The following is a 21,489-nucleotide window of genomic DNA, read 5'->3' on the forward strand; positions in this document are numbered from 1 at the left end:
CAAAGCAGAAATGTGAAGCCCTCCTAATTATGCTCCACATTGATGTAGCTCCCATGTAAGCTCCTCCCAAGTAGGTCATCCAGGTGGCTGGTGTAGTACATGATCCGAGCGAACATCCAAGGAATGGTAAACATGGGTCTGGACCCTCCTGAAGACATCATCCCCATCAAATGACTCGCTCTCAAACCTCAAGCGGTTACGGGCTGGCCAAATGTAATGCATCAGAGTAACCATAGAAGCATTACGTGCTCGCATTAAAATCCTTGTCCCTTGGTAACGATGCACATAGTCCTGCAACATCCTCCGATATGTCGCCATCTCATGTGTCATGCACAACCAGTCTCTGATGCGGTCTCATAGCTGTCGTTTATGTAGACATCCAAAAAATAAATGCTCCTATGTCTCCTCCTCAATGTCATAAAATAAGCAGACCTTATTAGTATCTCCTAGATATTCCAACCGATCCCAGGTAGGTAACCTACGGCGCGCGAGTAACCATAAGGTAAATCTGTGGTTGGGCTGGATATGTTTCTTCTATACTATCCCTGCCCACGTCATGCAGACTCTAGTATCATGGAAGAAATCATATGATTGACTGATGGCTCGACGGCTCAAACTGGGCTGACTGAACCAACTAGCCAGGGTTTGCTGTGCCGACCCTATGGATCCAACTAAAGTGACAATCTAGTCGCATATTTGGACTTGCCGCTTAAGAAGCAGAGAATTAGTGTGCTTGGCCCTCCATCGCCATTATCCGTGTCTTGTATATACGTGTGGTGAACCCATTGAATCCAGAGGGCATCCTGGTTACCATGTATGCGCTATAGCACCTTGGATAGCAAAGTAGTATTCCATGCAGTTAATTCTCTAAACCCTAACCCTCCTTCTTTAGGTTTGCGCATCTCTAACCAATCTATGGGGGGATGCTTGGATGTCCAAAGAAAACTTTGACATAAGCTATAGATACGCTCTATAACTCCCATTGGTAATGGCAAGTCAACATCTAGTAACATTCTACCCTCTGCAGGACAGACTATATCAACTGCACTCTTCCCGCATATGAAAAGGTGAGTTTCAGCCATGCATTGATCCTCCTACTCAAAGCATCAATCAAGGGGCTATAATCCACAATCTTTAGCTTTTCTGATGCCAAGGGAATCCCAAGATATCTGTAAGGCATGCGTCCTTCCTGGAATCCGGTGATGGTGAGCAACTCATACCTTACATCCTCCTCTAGATCGACAATATAGATGCAAGACTTGCTAAGATTTGGCCTTAAGCTTGCCATCATCCCAACATTTCCCAAGCAACCCATAAGAATACTAGTGGAGGATCGGTTACCCCAGGAGAACAATAGAAATTATCCACATATGCAATGTGGGCTATTCTAAGTTTATGGCACTTGGGGGTGAAAATGAAAATCTGATTGTTGTGTCTATTGACTTAGCATCAATGCAAAGTATTCCATGCATATCCTAAAGAGGTATGGAGAGAGGGGTCACCCTACCACAGTCCCCTGACACCCTTGAAGTGGCCATACATGCCACCATTGATGGACAAAGGGAAATTGGTGGTGGTGATACACTCACGTATCCAAGCAATATAAGTAGGAGGAAACTGCAGCCTTGCTAGTGGCTCCAATAAGAAATCCCAATGGATAGTGTCAAAAGACTTCTGGAGGTCTACCTTCATAGTGCTCCTGGGAGAAATTCTCTTGTGTAATTCTGTATAATCTCCTGGGCTAGATGGATATTATCCGTTATGGTTCTCCCTTTTACAAAAGTCGCCTGTGCTGGATGAAAAATGTGCTCAGCAACATATGCAAGTCTAGAGGATAATAGCTTCAAAATTATCTTGTAGAAAATTGTGCAACATGATATGAGTCTAAATTCCGCAACTCTACTGGCTTGTGTCACTTTCGACACTATTGATATAAGAGAGTGATTCCATTGTTTGAGGAGCAACCCATGTCTGAAGAACTCATACACTACCACCACCAAGTCACCCTATGTCCCATGAGTGTTTGAAAAATTGGATCCATACCCATCCGGTCTAGGAGCTTTTTGATCACCAATGCTAAAAAGAGCCTTCTTGATGCCATCTTCTGTTGGCAATTTTTGAAGGGCTTCTTGCTCTTCCAAACTCAAAGTTTTCCCAAAAGCTAGACATTCTATTTGGAGTGGTGTCCTTTGGATGCTAGTGCCAAGCAAACCTTGGAATGCCTCCATAAATTTGTTCACAATCTCATTCAAACTTATTGTGGTATCGCCATCTCTCTTCTCCAACACCACTATTTCTCTCTGCCAATTTGTTCTTTTAACTAGTGTGTGGAAGTAGGTGGTATTCCGGTTCACCTCACAAAAGCATTGACACTATGCTTTTTGAGCACAAAATAGGAACTCAGCTCTGCACAACTGATCAACACGTTTTCAGACCATTTGGTAGCTTTCCTCAAAAGTGCCCTTAGTGTATCCCAATTTCTGCATGTGTTGGAGGTCCTCTTGTGCCCAGTTTGCTCTTTCTTTGATGCGCTGAAAATGGAGACTATTAAGTTGCCCACGACAATGTTGTAGTTCTCATGAGTGGTCCATATGTTGAAGTATTTGAAAGGTTTGTTGATGCGTTCCATTTTGCCCATAATGGTCACCAAGCATGGTGTGTGGTCCGATATGTAACTTGGTGCTAAGAACTCAGCCATTCCCCTCATGTCCTGCTCTAGCCACATTTTATTGACCATGCACCAGTCCAATCTACAACAAACCTCCTTATTGGACCAAGTGTATGTGCATCCAACTTGAGGAAGATCCTCCAGCCCATTTTGCATTATATAATCTTAGAAATCTGTAACTTGGTAAGAAGTGATCGGCATACCACCTATCTTATCTTCAACTGAAAAGGGGGAGTTAAAATCTCCAAGTAGTATCCAAGGTGCATCCATACCAGTACTAATCATATTTAACCCTTCCCATAGTCTCCTCCTATTCCTTATGGTGAGCTGGCCATAAATAAATGTGATTGCAAAGGATTTCTATGTCGCTTTACAACTGAGGTTTCCATGCATGTATTGCTCAGCAAAATCAAGTGCATCAAAGGTAACTTTATGAGGGTCCCAAATAATCAACATTCTACTTCTAGAGGAGTCCTCCTTAATGTAGTGTTGCATTTCCAAATGCTTAAACCTTCTTAATTTCATTCCTTGGCAAGCTTGGTCTGTCAATTTTGTCTCCATGATGCCCATCGCTACTAATCTGTATTTCAAAAAGAATCTCTATAATTCTCTCTGTTTGGGGGCTTGGTTGAAGCCCCTGACATTCCATGATGCAATCTTCATGTGGAGGTAGATGGCCAAGGCCGCCCTGCTGCTTGATTCCTAGTTTGAACTCTCTCATTCATACCATCCTCATTGCTGTGCAAGGAAAGTCCAGGTTTGCTTCCTGCTGTGCCTTGCTGTTTGCCTGCAAGGAACCTGTTCTTTCGCTGACCAGAAGTTCCTTTTGTCATCCAGTGTTCAGGGAGTTGCTGATTGTTGATGTATTGCTGCTTGCTATCCATTATCTTGCCAAACTCAGGTTCCCGCGCGACTGTAGAATCCAACCTTGGATTTTTTGTTTTATATGCATGCAGACCTTGGTGATAGCTTGATGCTGGAAAGGCTGAAACCAGTTCTATCTCTTGTCCAGACAGTACACTGATGTGTGTTTGATTTGCATGTTTCTGCCTTTTAGCTGTTGTAGCTCTAGTTTGCACTGTCCACTACTGCTGTGATTCAGTATTCGTTTGTGTGTCATTTCTTGTGCCACTGGTAGTACTGTTGCCATAACTATTATCAATAAATCCTTGCATTGGTGATGAACAATCACTGCATCTTCCTGGATCTAATTGTTGTGAGCTACCTGAATCTGACATGCTCTTTGTGTTCTGACTGGTCTTTGATTGATTCCCAGCTTGGTTCTGTTTTCTGGTTACAAGTTCAACATCCATCTTGTCCTCTTCCCTGTACTGTGTTTGGTCGGTTGCATGCTGTCCAGTTGTGGGCTCTACTCTTTTGGTTCCAGTTTGCAGAGCAGTGCATGTGCTATTCTAGATGCAATGTTCAGTCTCTGAAGTTCCCATCTGAGTTTGGTGCACTCCCTTTGGCCCATTGTTGCAGGATTGTGGGGTTGAGGATTGTACATTGACTGAGTGTTGAAGCAAGTCTTGTATCATGGTCTTATGTAGGCCAAGGGACTAATTTAGATTCTGCTTCTTCCTGTGATTTAGTCTGTGATGCACTGATTTTTTTTCCTGGTTTGCTCAATTTGAAGCCTACTCTCGACTGGTTCCTTTATAGTGCCGAATAGAAATTCTTTTGTTTAGGCACACAGTTGGCTCCATTTGGTACTTCTTTTTGAGTTCCTTTCACCTCTCTACCTGTAGCTGTTTGTTTTGCCTTTGGAAATGCTAACTGGGAGCAGCACTGCTCTCCAGTGACTAGTTTGGTCGGCTGATACTTAGTGGCAAACTGCAAACAACTCCCTATGGCAGTTGCATCAAACTTTAGCCCCTCAATGCGGCTGGCAGGTATTGTCCCCAGTAGTCCGTCATGATGCTGCAGTGTAGATGTTACTTGCTGAGGTTGCTTTTGTTGTGGAGATGAGGTTTCCTGTGCATTGGCTAGGGAATATAGAGGATGGAGAAATGTCGAGCATAGATGATTTAATAGAATTTAGTGATGAAGAAATAGAAAAAATTGTAATTGTTAATGATTATGATTGTAATGATGATTAAATAATAGTGTTGAAAATTATTCGATTGTTTATATTAATAAAAATATGCTTGCTTTCTACATCTTCAATTGTGTATGTGTTATAATGTTATTTACAGATATAATTATGTCTAGTGCACCAGTACGTGGTCAGATTGTATTGACTATTGTTGGGGGTTGGTATGTATTTACGTTATTAATATTTCAAATTTAGTTATAGAAAATTATATTGAAACATGATTAATTTTTTTATACAGTTTTATTTCCAATGGTCATAGTGTTGCTGCATACATCACAAAGAAATTTAAGGAACGACAGTGAGAACATGACATCTCTGGCATAATGGCTAGGGGTTGATTATCAGGAACTGATGACCTGGAGTTTATCCCACCACGTGTCTGACGCCTATTTACCTGCATGTACCTCCCTCCATATCCGTGGGGCCGACACTAGGAGGTCCGTTAATGTAGCAGATCTACATTTAAGAAACGACAGTGCATTTTTGGTGTCACATGGAGGCAAGTGACACTAGAAATGAAAGACTTTTATTTTTATAATTTCTAGTAAGTAATGTGAATATTGTTGATACTGAACAATATTATTTGATACTAATGTTTTTGATATTGTTACAGAAAAATTATACCTATGATCCAAACCAAGAGGTATATTTCAAAGCAATATGGAACAATTATTGCCTGAAGTTGTACAAGGATTTAATGTAGAAGTGGAGGAAAAAGGAAACAAAGCGATCGTGTATACTAGATGAGATTTAGGTTGTATGACAAAACATTTGGACTGCAAAAGATTGGCAGCGAAAGTCAGCTAATGCACAAAGCAATAGAAATGCTAATTTCGATGGCACGAGCACAAGATCTTCAAAGTATACAAGTGGATCCCGATCTATGGTTGAGCATGCTATAGAATTGGTGAGTTTACGATAATGTTTAGGCCTAATTGGTGTAAATAAATTTATTTTAATCTTTTAAATATTTTATCGGTGCAGGAAAAGACTTTAGAAAAACCTAGTACTTGTTGGGGATTTATTTCACCAAACCCATAAGAAAAAAGATATCACATTTGTGGATTCAAAAACAAAAGTTATAGACGTAAGAATATAAATTTTAACAATTAGCTTTGTTAATTATTCATTATATATTAATAACATTTTTTAATAGGACAATATCACTGACCGAGTTGCACAGGCATCTCAACCTATTGTAGAGAGACGGGACATACAGATTCTATCGGATGAAGCTATAAATGAAATATATTATGATGTTATCGGTGGAAGTAAAAAGAACGTCCTCTATGACCTTGGCTCTCATGCACGGGTTGCACATGATCATGAGATAGCTCCTAGGGCTAGGGGTCAACCCAGTTCTTCGTCCATTGGTATGCAAGAGTTACACCTAGAAAATCAAGCATTGAGGGATCGAATCACAATAGTAGAGTCTTCGATAGATGATTGGGTCAGGTCTATAGTATAAGAGTCTGAGTGATCAATGGATGATCGGGTCAGAGTGACAGTTGAGTGGTAAATGCGAAAATTCTTTAATCGTTATTCAGTAATGAGTCCTACTTTCTAATCTAATGCTGTATCATTTTGATTCATAGAAGATTCAAGACTTAAATCATCCTAATAAGTAAAACCTATGAGGTGTGTTGACCTTCAAATTTGTTTTTTATTTATCATTCACTAAATATTAAAATTTGCTCGGTTAATTTTTATAGTATATAAAATTCCGACACTAGTAGTTGAATTCCAATTCTGATTTTGAAATCTAGCTATTTCCTGACCTGCACTAGTACCTTGATCTTCAAACAATTCCACACAACAGTGGGGCTCTCTAATTTTCCTAATCTGTACTTTTTCTGTATCTTAGGGCCGGCCTTTCATTTATGGCGCCATTAAACACAATTTTCTTTCACAGTTGGTGTTGTTTGTTCTTTCTATTTTCTTTCATAATCATGCCTTGTCTGCTTTAAAAGTTAATTTGCTTTCTGCTGCAGTTAGAAGTTGCCCTGTTAGTTTGACTTTCTATTCATTAGTTGGTGGGATTTTTGGCATGAACATTCCATTCTCATGGAATGACAACCATGAATACATCTTCAATTGGGTAAACTTGAGAATTATTGTCCCTTCAAGTTCCTAGAATTCTTTAAAGGATGTTTAGGCCATTTTAACATCATACAAAGCGGGCAACAATCCTTTATTGTTTGGTAGATTGATAATCATTATCAAATGTGTATCGCCACATTGAAACACCAAGAACTAGTATTTCTAGTTAAAGCGACTGATTGAATTGAAAAGGGAAAAGGAAAATGCAAGGATAGGATGGATGGTTGAATAAAATTGATTAAATTGGTGTTGTATGATTGATTAAAATTGATGAAGAAATATTTCAACGGTTAAAATTTGATACCCAACCTGTGCCAATTCTTGGTCATTTCTATAGCATTATCACTAGACTGTATTAATTTTTGACATTCCACTATTTAGGATTTTTGACATTCCACTATTTGTTCATCTTGAAATGTTTGGTAAGGTAGAATATTAGTTTTTCTAGGATCTTTATATTACGTATTCTAAACCTTTTTAAGTAAATCTTGACATCTCTCATTATTTTATTATTATTATTATTTTTTTGTTAATGTTTCCTTTTCATCTTAGTATGATAAATATTATGTTTTACGTTTTTTTGTATCATTATAATATTATATCATATGCTTGTTTTATTTAATAATATATCGTGTTTTATTTGATACAAGTTTGAACACGGAATGTTATTGTTCTATTGAAAAATGATTAATTAGGTTGGGTAATGTGTTTGGGATGATCATTCCAATTCTATAAAAATTTCCCACCGACCACTAGGATAAATCAGGAAGCGCTCGCAGTGGGCAACCCAGAAGCCTATCATCCTTTAGTTACGTGTCCCATTTAGAGGAAAAATCTTATAAATTCGTCATAGCTGGGGTTCGAATCGCGAGTTCCTGGGTGACAATCTGAATATCCTGTCGCTGGAACATAATCCCAGGGGCTAGTTATTGTTCCTATTGAGCACGTTGACATATTTGTCATCAACGTTTGAATATGATTGTATCCGATATGAGAGATTTGATGTTTATATTTGTGGTAAAAGGTGAATACACTCGCCCCCAGCGCCTCCGCCAATCCGTCTCAGGGCCAACACGGAGGAGGTAAATTACGGACGGCTACTAGCCTTTAGAATAGTGACTAGCATATAAGGGAGATATTTACCTCGGCTTTGCCGAGATTTGAACCCCATATCTCATTATGATAACACCTCATGCGCAAGCATTTGGATATTATGCTGTGCAGATCGTGCACTTTATTGTTTGACATTAGATATTTGATATATTTGGATATGTTTATCTGATATTGGATATGGTTGTGTGATATTGGATATGTGAAAATTTACAAGAAATTATTGTATTATTTTTGTGTGATTTTTGTGTGATTTTTTTGGTATAAGCAGGGTAAAAAAATTTGAAGATAGTGAGGTTGATTTGATAATTAGCGATCGAAATTAACATTTTGGTAATTGATTAGCAACTACATGTCAATTTTGGTCATTAAATAGCTACTAAAATTTACAATTCGGTTGCTAATTAGTGATTGAAAGTTAAATACGGTCGCTAATGTTCACCATTGAAAAGCAAGAGCATTACAATATTAGCGATAAAAAATTATATATTAATGATCGAAATTTAAATTTTGATCACTAATTTTGAAACGGGAAAAATTTTCTGTTTGCTAATTTGATATCGAAAAAATTTTTGGAGACTACTATTAGCGACCGAAAATTTTTCAGTCGCTAAATATAGATAGCGACTACACTCTAAATTTGATTGGTAAATTTATGACAAAAATATAAATTCAGTCGCTAAGTATAACGACCAAATTTAGATTTCAGTCACTGAAATAAACTATGAAAAATTATCGACATCAGTTTTTGGTTACAAAATCAGTCACTAAATTAATTTAGTGACCAATTAACGACGGAATTATCGATCTCTACAATTGAGATTTTTTTTTTTTTTTTTTTTTTTTTTTTTTTTTTTTTTGGTAGTGATTGCAATCAATTGAGTTGTGCTATCAGTATTTCCAATGATAAATCCAACCGGCCTCGTGAGCATACCAAGAGGTTGTTCTAGCCAACCTCGGAGCATAGTGAGAGGTGTGGCCAGCCGCATGAGCATAGTGTGAGGGCACGACTCGCCTCGCGATCACAACATGAGGTCGTCGTAGGCCTCACGAGCACAGTGCGAGGCCACGCTCGGCCTCATGAGCATGACTGGAGAGGGGATAGGATTACCCGCATGCTGGAGAGGAGATTGTGTGTTGAAGAGGAGATTGGATGTCGGATATGGTGATTGGTGAGAGAGGAGAGAGCCAGAGGTGATTTGAGAGGAAAACAATCAATTAGAAATCCTAATATGATTCTCAATTAACGATGGAATTAAATTTTCATCGTTAATTTAGCGACTAATATATTTTACTATCACTGATTTTGAGATAAAATTAATTTTTATCGCTGATTTAAGGATGAAAATTATTTATTCGTCAGTAATTAAATAAAGAGGATATGCTGTAGATAGTAGGCGCCTGGAAATAATCCAGGCGCCTTGATATTTTTTTTATTTTTTAAAAAATTTGTTGATCAAGACCCCTGGATTTAATCCAGATCACATCTCAATTCTTCCTTTTTATTTTTTAAAAATAAAAAATTCTTTAAATTTAAAACCGAAGCATTCTAAATATATATATTATACCTGAGCATTTGAAATTTTTTATCTTGAATAATTTATTATAATTCAATTCCTAAATCCTAAATTTTTAAACGTTAAATACATATAATACCCCTAAAATAAAAAAAACAAAAAAAAATTACAAAGAAAAATCTAGGTGCTTGGATTTCCAGACGATTGGACCAGTTCACACATAGAGGTCTAGATCAATTTCAAATGCCCTGAAACTGATTCTAAAAGTTATCTTTCTTTCCCCATCGGATCCAAGTTTTGGAGTCATCGTCCATGCACCTATAGAAGATCAAACCCCACAGCTGATTTGTTTTTGATTGGGTTCTTCCAGCCACAATGAGGATGAGAATTTATCATTTTCTTTTAATGCTTTCGTTATCTTTCGGTTTCGCATATTTATGGTAGATCTCCAATGAAATTCTGCGTTGGACAACTTGAATATTTCGTCAATTCATATGCAGTAGTGGATCCGAAGAGGGATTAATCATATGATTCATTCAGCCTATCGCTTGTAGTCGGGCAGATTTACGTGTTGATATAAAATGCAAAAATGCAAGTGTCTCCATTCACCGTTGATGTAAAATAAAACTATGGATGGGCAACGTCAATGTCAAATAAAACAATGCATAGGCAACTACTGTCCTCATTCACCTTTGATGTAAACATATTAGTACAGCTGCCGAACAAAATATTAAATATACATGAATGGAGAAGTGGCAAAAGAAGTATGAAGTTTTATTGTGATTGAGACCGTAGTCTCGTATTAGAAATTTTAAGGTATTTATATTGATTGATATTGATTCATATATATTAATGTTGTGAATAAATACATGGAAAAGACTCTTTCTCATGTGTGGGTGTATAGGGGAGGGTGTAAATCCAGGGCTCGGATTATATGAATCAAGCTGACTCATGTGTGACCACAACATGCGTGAGCCGAATGCCGAACCAACCAATATTTCGCCACGTAAATCTTTTTGCTGCTTAGTTAAATGTGTAACAGATGCATTAAATTAAGATTAATGCAACATTTAAACGACCGAGTGAAACGGTGGCGTTTCACAGCTCGACGAGTAATGATCATTAATCGATCATTAAAATTGTCATTGATATGAGCTCTTATAAAAGCAGGCCGTGATCATCGAAAAAGACTGACGTACACACAAGCAAAAGCTCTCCACAATTGTTCCCGTCCTTTGTCGTGCACCTCTTACTCGACGGAGTACTCGTGATAGTAGTTCGGTATTTCTCAGTTCACCGTGATCATCAGTGCTTGGTGGGAATCACGGTTCATCATTATATCCTGAGAAATAGACAACCCGAGGAAACCTTGAAGCACAACCGGAGGTGGGGCGAATCTATTTCAAGGAAACTGTGACCCTCGCAGATCTCGGTCCACTCTCTTGGCCGCTCACTCGCTCGACCGCTTGGTTATTTTGCCTACCCAGTTGCACACTCGCTTGGTTTCTCACTAGCCCTGCCACACGCTCGCTCGACCGCTCATTCACTCAGCCTTTTCGTTAGCTCGGCTGTACGCCAGTCCGATTGCTCACACGCTCGGCCTCGCGGTCCACTCAGCTGTACGCTCACTCACTCGACTGCTCGCTCAGTCAGCTCGGTTGAACGCTCGCTTGGCCGACCTCTTTGATGCTCACCTACTCAGCCGCTCTGTCACTTGAGCTGCCCTATAGTTCAGGCCGCCCTGCACACTCGACTGCTCTGCATCTCTCGCCTAATCAGCCACTCTGCTGTTCAGCCCGCTCAGCCACTTAGTTGCCCGGTCACTCTGCCCGCTCAGTCGCTCTACCCGCTCGGTCGCTCTGCCTGCTCAGCACTGTGCAATCTACACTTGGTAGAAATCATCCCCTACTGGCAGCCTGAGATTATCAGCTCAGGTTATTTCAACAGATAAGTTGAATTTAATTTTATGTATTTAAATTCGGCTAATTTCTCAAAATCTCTGGCAGATTGTTTTGTCGAACACTCTTGAAACAGATTCTAGTTCTGTTGAAATGACCATAGAACAAAGTGTCAAGGTGCAACAGACTCAGCACTTGAAGGCCCCCTCCGTCCTGATTGGAATTGTGACAATTAATCACGGGGAAATGTTAGAGAAGTTTAGTGGACTGAACTTTAAGAGGTGGCAGCAGAAGATACTCTTTTACTTGACCACACTAAATCTGACTCAGTTTTTGATCGAGGACCCTCCCAAGCATGCTGAGGATGTTGATGTGCAAACCATCAGTGCAGTCGAGGCATGGACTAATTCGGAGTTCCTCTGTTGAAACTACATCCTCAATTGCCTTGCCGATTCGCTGTATATTATGTATAGCATGAAGAGAATGACTAAGGAGCTGTAGAAGTCCTTGGACAAGAAATACAAGGTGGAGAATGTAGGGGCCAAGAAGTTCATCATGGGCCGATTCCTGGACTACAAGATGGTTGACTCAAAGATGATGATTAGCCAAGTTCAAGAGCTTCAAGTGATCTTGCATGAAATCTATTTAGAAGGAATGGTTCTGAGTGAAACCTTCCAGGTGGTTGCTATCATTGAGAAGTTGCTTCCAGGCTGGAAGGACTTCAAGAACTACTTGAAGCATAAGCGGAAGGAGATGAATGTAGAGGAACTCATTGTTAGACTTCGTATCGAAGAAGACAATACGAGTTCAGAGAGAAAACTATTTTCTCAGGCTATTGTGAAAGCCAATGTGGTCGAGCACAATCAAAGCTCGAAATGGAAGAACCCTAAATCTTTTAAAATGAGACCCAGAGAAGGCATCAGTAAGAAGTTCTCTGGGAAGTACTTCAACTGTGACTGAGTCGGTTATAAATCTTTGGAGTGCAGAAAGATGAAGAAGAAGCAGGAGGCCAACCTAAACGAGGGACCAGAAATGGACTACCTCTGCCTGTGGTCTCTAAGTTGAACCTGGTAGGTTTAAACCCACGACAATGGTGGATCGATACTGGAGCCACTAGATATGTCTGTTGCAACAAGGAGCTACTCCACAACTTTGAAGAAGTCAATGGAAATAAATTGTTCATAGGGAACGCAACAACCTCGGACATCATGGGCCAAGAAAAAGTGGTGCTGAAGATGACCTTGGGCAAGGACCTTACTCTGAACAATATGTTATATGTTCTAGAGATTCAGAAGAATCTAGTGTCTGGATCACTGCTAAGAAAACATGACTTTCACATTATTTTTGAGTCGGACAGAGTTCCATTAGACCTAAGATAAATAAAAATGAAAGCTCTTCCACTTATATGCTTGAGTCTTCGTGTTTGTGGCATGGTAGACTAGGACATGTTAACTATGATGTGTTGCATAGATTAATAAACATACAAAACATACCTATATTCTGTTGGGGCAATTTCCCTAGGTTAAGTTTGACCAGTTTGACTAAGCTTGAGTAAAGTCAAGCTTGAGTCAGGATTTGAGTTTTGATGTTTGACAATATAAGGAAATTGTTGGAGCAATCGTCCGGTTATGGAGATGGTCAAAGGGTTGACCAGGTTGATGATAAGACAAGTAAGTAGGTCAAGGTTGACAAGAGACTTGACTGGGAAAGTCCTAACTGGATGTTAGGCATTTGGAAAGTCCTGGTGAGGAGCCAGTCAACGGGAAAGTCCTACTGAGGAGCTAGGCAAGAGAAAGTCCTGGTGAGGAGCCAGACAGTTGGAAAGTCCAAGTGTGATCTTGGCAAAGGAGAAAGTCTTGGTGAGGAGCCAGGCAACGAGAAAGTTCTAGTAAGGAGCTAGGCAGGAGAGGAGCCAAGCAGTTGGAAAGTCCAAGTGTGATCTTGGAAAAGGAGAAAGTTCTGGTGAGGAGCCAGGCAATTAGAAAGTCCAAGCATGTGGTCTTGACAAGCTAAGTCCTGGTATGACTTGGCAAGGAAGAACTCGACAACTAGGATGAGGCCGAAGGAAGCTCTTGAAGGCAAGGTGTGAAAGATGGGAGATATCCGAGGGGCGCAAGGCTGATGGAGGAGGCTAGAAGGCTAGTTCGAGATTGGTCGGGTGTGACCAAATGCTAGGCATGAAGACCCAACAGGTCACGGTTGACCAGGAGTTGGGTTGGAGATTTTGGACTTGAGTTTGAGTCAAGTCCAGGCTGGTCAATCAATCGGGCGATCGATTGAACTAGGGTCCAATCGATCGATTGATCAATTGGAGCGTGCTGCGATTATGGGAAGACCCAATCGATCGATCGATCGATTGGGATGTGGAATCGCGAGCATAGAGGCTTTCCCAATCGATCGGGTGATCGATTGGGAGCTGCCAATCGATCGGTCGATCGATTGGGCAGCAGAAGCTCTCACACGGATGCGAGAGCATAGAAAGGTTCTGAATCAATCGGACGATTGATTCAGGAAGTCCCAATCGATCGGTCGATCGATTGGGAAGTGACCGTTGCACAAGATGCAGGTGATGGACGACTGCGATGGAGTGGTGCTGACGTGGCAATCGATTGGGGATGAATTCGATCGATTGGGAGCACTGTTTAAAGCCTGGCCGGAGCGTTTTCTTCTCCAGATCTTTGCGATTTCTTTCCTGCGAGCTTACAGAGATCTTCAGCGACTTTCTCTGATCTTCACCGCTAGTTCTTGAAGGCTCTTGGGAGTGTTCTCTCAAGGTTCAAGAGGCAACAATAAGCAACAAGTAAGCAAGAAGAAGTAGTGTTTTCATTTGTATCTTGTACTCTCTTTTTGTATTTTTGTTTGTGTTGTTGTGTGAGTTTGTACAAGGCTTCTCCGCCTCTAGCTGTGACCGAGAAGGAGTATTTCATTAGTGGAGATAGTGTCGTGTATGGATCCTTGGATTAGTCACCTCATCTTGAGGTGAATACCAAGTAAATCTGTGTGTTAGTGTTGTAGTGTGTTTGTATTTTATTTTCCGCTGCATATCAAGATGAAGCAAGCACAAGTGTGCGATGAAACGCTATTCACCCCCTCTAGCGAGCACAAAGGTCCCAACAATTGGTATCAAAGTGAAGTCGCTCTTCTACGAACTAACCGCCAAGAGAGCAAGAAGCTAGAGGAAGAAGAAGATGGAGTCCGAAGGACCGCTCGGATGGGACATCCAGATTCCACCCCCGTATGACAAAGAGTGTTAGGACCTTTGTGCCTGCTAGAGGGGGGGGGGGTGAATAGCATTTTATCGCGCTCCTAGCGTCGTTTGCTTCGTCTTATTGATGATTGCTTCTTGTGATGATGTGTAACGGAAAATACAAGAAACAACACACTACAATGCTAACACGTAGATTTACTTGGTATCAACCTCAAGAAGAGGTGATTGGTCCAAGGATCCACACACTCACACACCCTCTATTATGAAAACCCTCCTTTACGGTAACTACCGAAGGCGGAGAAGCCTTACAAGCTCACAATACAACAAGAATATAAAGAGAATCAAATACAAGGGAAATCTTATAAGATTTGTACAATAAACCCTAACCCTAGCTTCTTCTTCTTCTTGTTGTAACTCGCCTCTTGACTTGGACGTGCCTCCAAGAACCTTCAAGACTGGCGGGGAGAGCTGTGGAGAACCTGTGAAAATCGCCCTTGCAAGCTCGTGTAGAAAGGAATAAGATTTCTGTCGAAGAAATCGCACGCCAATGCCTTTATCTGCTCCAATAGTCGAATCCCAATCAATTGGATTGCTCCCAATCGATTAGGGAGGCTTTGGATCGATCGACCGATCGATCCAAAGTGCCTCTGTGCTCTCTGGAAATCTCCTGAATCGATTGCCCAATCGATTCAATGTGTTTCGTGCGATTTCCAGAGATATCGCACGAAAATCCACCCTCCCAATCGATCAGCCGATCGATTGGAGGCTCCCAATCGATCGACCGATCAATTGGGAGAACCCTTTGTCGTGGGTGCTCTCCTAATCGATCAATCGATCGATTGGGCATGAGCTAATCGATCGGTTGATCGATCCAGCTCCTGTGGACTTGCCCAATCAAGTCCAAAGCCCCCTAAAACCAACATCCGGTCAATCCATGACCTGTTAGTATATCATGCCTAGCATCCGGTCATACCCGACCAACCTCGAACTAGCCTTCTAGTCTCCTCCATCAGCCTTGCGTCCCTCGGATATCTCCCTATCCTTCATGCCTTACCTTCAAGAGCTTCCTTCGGTCTCATCCTAGTTATCGAGTTCTCTTTTCCAAGTCACACTAGGACTTACCTTGCCTAGACCACATGCTTGGACTTACAACCTTTGCCAAGATCACACTTTGACTTTCCGTTGCCTGGCTCCTCACCAAGACTTCCCAATTGCCTAGCTGCTCACCAGGACTTCCTCCTTTGCCAAGATCACACTTAGACTTTCAGTTGCCTGGCTCCTCACCAGGACTTCCCAAATGCCTAGCTCCTCACTAGGACTTTCTCCTTTACCAAGATCACACTTGGACTTTCCAATTTACCTAACCTCCAGTTAGGACTTCCACCACTGCCTAAACTCCAGTTAGGACTTCCACTACTGCCTAAACTCCAGTTAGGACTCCCATATGCCTAACCTCCAGCTAGGACTTTTCCAGTCAAGTCTCCTGTCAACCTTGACCTACTTGACCTGTATTCTCATCAACCTGGTCAACCCTTTGACCATCTCCATAACCGGACGATTACTTCAGCAATCTCCTTATATTGTTAAACATCAAAACTCAAATTCTGACTCAAGCTTGACTCAACTCAAGCTTAGTCAACCTTGTCAAACTTGACCTAGGGAAATTTCCCCAACAATCTCCCCCTTTTTGATGTTTGACAATGCCTCAAGTTAATACATCTAAGTTAGGCTAAATCCCATAGCCTTAACTTCTTCTTTATCACAAGGCTAAATCTTATAGCCTTAACCTCTTCTTTATCACAAGGCTAAATCCCTTAGCCTTAACCTCTTCATGACAAGGCATGAATGAAGGTTTCCTTCATTCTCTCCCTTTCCTAGAGGTCAAACTCCCCCTACTTGGGATGAAAGCTTAACTTAACTTTCCATTCTCCCCCTTTGTCACACATCAAACCAAGAAAACAAACTCTTCTCCATAAGAGTTAACTCTTCATTGTTTACAACCTCACATGTTGTCAATAACCCCACAATGAAGATCTCATATTCTTCATTATCTCTAAAGTTTTCCCTTGAGCTCTACTTCACTTCACAATGCTCATCCTAGAGCATGTATCAACTCCCCAATGAAACTCCCATTCATTGTATTCATTGCTCCCCTTTGAGCAATAATCTTCTTCTCAATGCTCATCCATGAGCATTTTTCACTTGACCAATGAAGGTTCGATCCCCTTCATTAACCTAATGCTCCCCCTTGAGCAATAATCTACTTCTCAATGCTCATCCGAGAGCATTTATCATCCTAGCAATGAAGATAACCAATCTTCCATTGCTCCCCAATACTCGACCTTGAGTATTACTTCATCACGAAGGTTTAACCCCCCTTCCAAGGTCTTTGAAAAGATTTTTATGTTTTCAAAGAGTAACTCCCCCTAAAATTATGGTAAACTTCTATCATTACACCAACAATGACTTAGAGTTCCTAAATAGTTAGGAAACCAAAACTCGAAGTTTTGAGGTTCAAAATGCAATAAAGAAGCTAAACCTCACCATAAACTTCACCTAAGTCTATGTTAACCAATCCATGCTTAGCTTGTTTTCATCAAGAAAACTCCCCCTAAATGTATACAAATGTATTCCAAGGGGTTTGGAGTGGTTACCTAGACAAAGATTGGCTTAAATCACTGAAAATAACTTTTTTCAGCCATATTCAGCGTGTCAATCGATCAATGGATCGATTCACGTTGCTTGGATCGACTAGTGGATCAATCCAGTAAGCTTCTGCTTGCGAGAAAACCGCTTTCAATCGATCACCCGATCGATTGAGCCCATCCAATTGATCGGGTGATCGATTGGAATACTGAAATTCTGAAATTTACTTTCTGTGAATTTCAGAAACTCCCAAAATTTTTTACAAAATTCTAAAAATCATGAAAACTCATGTAGACATTATTTAGGGTATACTTTATCAGGAAAAAATAGTTTTCTATGAAAATACTTCCTATTTTCAAAGATTAACACAAATTTGAAAACTTGTAAAAATTTTAGTGTTTTCTTCAAGTTTGTGTCTAACTATTCAACGATGATCACTATCAAAAGATAGTCTTCACCAAGGTTTTTCAAAAACATTTTAAAATTATTTTCAAAACCAATATCTAATCATGTTCTTTGGGCTCAATGCACATGACTTGTACATTAGCTTTCCCAATGATTGGAAAACACATAACTATGTGTTTTGATGAACCTAAAACTCAACGAGATGCACTAAATCAACATCTTGAGTTTTGTTCACCATCCTAACATCTCACTTGTATCTAATGTGTCTTAAAACACATACAAGTCACCTTATAGTTCTTTGTGAGATGTATATTTGGTTTTACTCTAACTAAGGGATTATGCATATCTATCTAGGCATTATGAGACTTATGATCATCCACCTAGGATGTCATTTGGTGGAATCCCACTTGTTGGGATATTTACCATTCTTAATAAATGTCTTTTATCCTTAATTACAAGGAAATTAACATAATGCATGATGTTACATGACATACATCAAAATAAGTAATTTTTTTTTAAAAAGCATGCTATAGCTACATGATTTATGTATGACATGATATGATATTTTTATATTTTTCATAATAAAAATGAATGCGACACATGATGTCATGACATGTGATAAGCAAGCAATCATGACATTTTAGCATAAATAAAATATACCTAGATAATCTATCTAATTATCCTTAAACCTTAGCTAAAACCTTAAAATTAAGCCTAGATTGCTCATCTCTTGAAGGAATGCCAAAACCCAACTTGGCATTTCTTTTACCCCGTTTCTATTTGTGCCAATTGAAATTAAGAATTCAATCCTCAAATATTTGTTTGGCACATCTTACTCTTCCAAAGAGTAATTAATTTGATTAAAGTTTAAATTTTCCCTTAACCCCTCAATAGAATACCAAATTTTCAACTTGGTATTTCTTTTTGCATTTGTGCCAATTTAAATTTAAGTCCAACTCCTCAAAACTTGACACATTTTACTCTTTCAAAAAGTAAATGAAATCAAATTAAGGCTTAGATTCACCTTTAACCTTCTAAGAAAATGCCAAAACCCCAACTTGGCATTTCTTATCCTTTTTTAAATGTGTCCATTTAACTTAAGCTCAAATCCTCAAAGTTTGACACATTTTACTCTTCCACAGAGTAAACATCTTACATTAGGACCTAGATTTTCCTTTAATTATCCTAAGAAAATACCAAAACCCTAATTTGGTATTTTTTATGTTTTCCCAATTGTGCCAATTTAATTCAACCATAATTCCTTAAGATTTGGCACATGTTACTCTTTCCAAGAGTGACCATTTGGATTAAGGTTTACATTTTCCTTAATTCAAAAAAAAATGCTGAATTCTAAATTTGACATTACTTTTGCTTCTCAAGTGTGCCAATTTAACCTAATTTCAAATCCTCACACTTGGCACCTTTTTGCCCTTCAAGGCTTAATCACATTTGATTAAAGCATGAGTTTTCTCTTAATTCCTTAAGAAAGTATCAAAATTCTAACTCAATTTTTTTTTATACTTTTCTTAAGTATGGCAATTTAGATTGAGTTCAACTCTTCAAATTTTGGCACATATATCACTCTTTCAAAGAGTAACCTGACAATCCTTTTCTTTTCCAAAGGTTAACAATAACCTTGAAAATGCTCTCAACTGTCAACTTTAACAAGGTTGGGTTAACTACCCTTCCAATTGGAGTTGACACTCCCTAAACTCATCTAGGGTGTAGAGAATATACTCCTAGGAACCCAAAACCTATTGGTGCTCCTTGGATACTCTAGGTACTTACGAGGAATGACTTCCCTAGATACCTTCCTAAGGACCTTTTTAGGCTTCTTAGAAGCCTTGGTCACTTCTACTAGGTCACTTCTAGGGCTAACTCCCCTTGTAACCTTATTTGTGACTTTGTTTGACCTTTTTGGAGCCTTCGTCACCTTTACTAGGTCAACTCAAGGGATGGTCTCCCTTGTGATCTTCTTTGTGACATTAGTAGACTTCTTAGAAGTCTTGGTCATATTGGTCTTTGCAAAAGTACTCTTAGGGACAACTTCCCTTGTACTTTTAGCTTGACCACTAGTCCTAGGTTTGGTTCCATAGCTATATGGAACCCTATGAAAGGAAGTCATATCCTTCTTGGCTTTGGGTTTGTATCCCAAACCTCTATAGCCATTGGATGACTCTTGTCTAGCTTTTCCAAGGTTGTGCTCACTTTGCCCCTTAAGCAAGTTTTCCATTCTTGCTAAGGTTCTCTCTAAGTTATCAAGTCTTGACCTTAAGACTTGATTTTCCCTTACTAAATCTATAGATTTGGATTTTTGTTGATTCCTATGAGCATTGCTAGCCTTAGGCTTATATCTAAAGTCCTTAGAATTGTTGCCTAAGTAGTTATCTACCTTCCTAACCTTAGGTATGGTAAATCTAGCATGAGGAGGTATATATTTGTCCTTAGGTTTATCATGCATTCTATTTTCATGATAAATAGCATTATAACGATTTAAATTTGAACTAGCATGATTTTTATCATTTCTAAGAGAATTTGCATTAATAAAATTTACCTTGGGTTTGCTCTTACAAGCTCCCCCTAGATTTGTGCTTCCTCTAATCACCTTGGTTGGTTTTTTCCCTTTAGGACATTGACTTCGGTAATGTCCTCTCTGATTGTAAGAGAAACATACAATGTGCTCCTTGCTTTTCTTTATTGTGGGGTTGGTCTCCTTGAGCTTTTTTTTGCCCTTTGTTGCTACTTGACCCTTCTTCTTGGCCAATTTGGGTCATTTGCTCTTGTAGTGCCTATGCTCCCTACACTCAAAGCAAATGATATGATTTTTATCTTTAATAATTGAAATCTTTATACCTTTGCTTGTAGGGTTGATGTTTCATCCTCCATTTGATTTTTCTTGCAATGTAGAGATGTCATCATCTTCTATTTATTCCTCTTCACTTGAGGATGTGGACTCTTCCACTTCTTCATCTCTTGAGGATGTGGAAGATCTCTCCTCTTCCACCTCTTCCTTCTCTTTCTCTTCCTCCTCGAATGTTGATCTCTCGTCAACATCGGATTGCATCTTTTCTTCCTCCTCTTCTTCAAATGTTGACCTCGTGTCAACATCGGATTGATCCTTCTCTTCTTGGACCAATGAGCCCTTCTCCTTGGGCTCTTCCACTCCTTGGAATTGTGTAGGGTCTTCATGATAGGCAATGATCTTTTTCCAAAGATCACTTGCATTTGTTATTTCACCTACACTCAACAAAATATTAGAAGGTAGTAAATTATGCAAAATTCTCGTTCCCTCCTTGTCTGCCTCCGATTGCTCTCGTTGCTCTTCGGTCCAATGTCGAGGTCGGAGGCGTTTACCCTTCTTGTCCGTAGGAGCTTCAAACGGGTCTTCCAAGACCACCCATTGGTTCCAATCCATTTGAAACCAAGTCTCCAACCGATTCCTCCATGAATTAAAATCTTCTTTGTCGTACGAAGGTGGAATCTGGATGTCCCATCCGAGTGGTCCTTCCAAATCCATCTTCTTCTTCCTCTAGCTTCTTGCTCTCATGGCGGTTAGTGTGTAGAAGAGCGGCCTCGCTCTGATACCAATTTTTAGGACCTTTGTGCCCGTTAGAGGAGGGTGAATAGCATTTTATTGCACTCCTTGCGTCGTTTGCTTCATCTTGCTGATGATTGCTTCTTATGATGATGTGCAGCGGAAAATACAAGAAACAGCACACTACAATGCTAACAAGTAGATTTACTTGGTATCCACCTCAAGAAGAGGTGACTAGTTCAAGGATCCACACACTCACACACCCTCCACTATGAAAACCCTCCTTTACGGTAACTATCGAAGGAGT

Source organism: Zingiber officinale, chromosome 7B (assembly GCF_018446385.1).
Source record: "Zingiber officinale cultivar Zhangliang chromosome 7B, Zo_v1.1, whole genome shotgun sequence".
Lineage (NCBI taxonomy): Eukaryota > Viridiplantae > Streptophyta > Magnoliopsida > Zingiberales > Zingiberaceae > Zingiber > Zingiber officinale.